The sequence below is a fragment of the Nannospalax galili genome, unplaced genomic scaffold (genome assembly GCF_000622305.1).
Source record: "Nannospalax galili isolate Female #2095 unplaced genomic scaffold, S.galili_v1.0 scaffold747, whole genome shotgun sequence".
Taxonomy (NCBI): Eukaryota; Metazoa; Chordata; class Mammalia; order Rodentia; family Spalacidae; genus Nannospalax; species Nannospalax galili.
Genome location: NW_008357686.1, coordinates 68,829 through 69,898, shown reverse-complemented (window position 1 = coordinate 69,898; position 1,070 = coordinate 68,829).

Genomic DNA, 1,070 nt, shown 5'->3' with positions numbered 1-1,070 from the left:
TGTGTTGCATAAGAAAGCAGGCTGAGCAGGGGCCAGGGGAGCAAGCCAGTAAGCAGCGTTCCACCATGGCCTGTGCTCCAGCTCCTGCCTCCTGGTTCCTGCCCTGAGTTCCTACCTTGGGCTCCCTGATGACTGCGACCTGGGAGATGTAAGCTAAACAAACCCTTTCCTCCCCAAGTTGGTAGTGGTCAGAGTGTTCTGTCACAGCAATGAAGAAACAAACCAGGACTATGACACAAAACTAGGTACAAGATCACAAGACGGGAGGAAGAAAGCTTAAAGGAGGTGGGGGAACAGAGAAGGTAATTGAATATATGACACAGAAAAGCAGAAAGGGGGGACTAATTGTGACAAGAAAAAGAACAAGTTGGATGGAGAGGGAAATTATGAAAACAAAGTATAGTGGTATATATGTGTGAAGAGACCACAGTGAAACCCATGATTTTAAGTGCTAACATAAGAAATTAATTAAAATTATATGCATATACATATCTACACATATATTAGATCAACCACGTGATCAGGAAATCCCAGTACTGAGAATTAAAGGAATTTGAAAGGCAACAAAATCTGTACATTGAAATCATTCCCCTCACCATGTTTGTTGCAGCACTGTTCATTCATATGTATGTCTGGAGCATCTTCTCTATGGATTGGAGTGAGAAGCAACTAGAATAGTATAGCTCCTCTCTGGGTGTTCCTAGGAGGCTATTGACAGAGAATATTAACTACATGGGGGGGGACCCACTGTGCTGGATAGCTTTGGTTGTCAACTTGACACTCTTGTGTAAAGGGCGCCTCAATTGGGGGAACTGCCTCCATTTTCTTTCTTTTTCTTTTTTTTCTTTCTTTTCTTCTTTTTTTATTTTTTTTATTTAAAATTTTTTTTTACAATTAAAGTTACAGTTTTAACAATATACAAAATATTACAGTAATTCAGATTTTTTTGGCATAATGATTACAGATTTGATAAATACATTTTATATCTCATAATAGCAATGAAGATTATACAAAAGCTATTAAAACAATTATAAAAATAAATTCAATTGTCACTTAAGTATCTAAAGAGA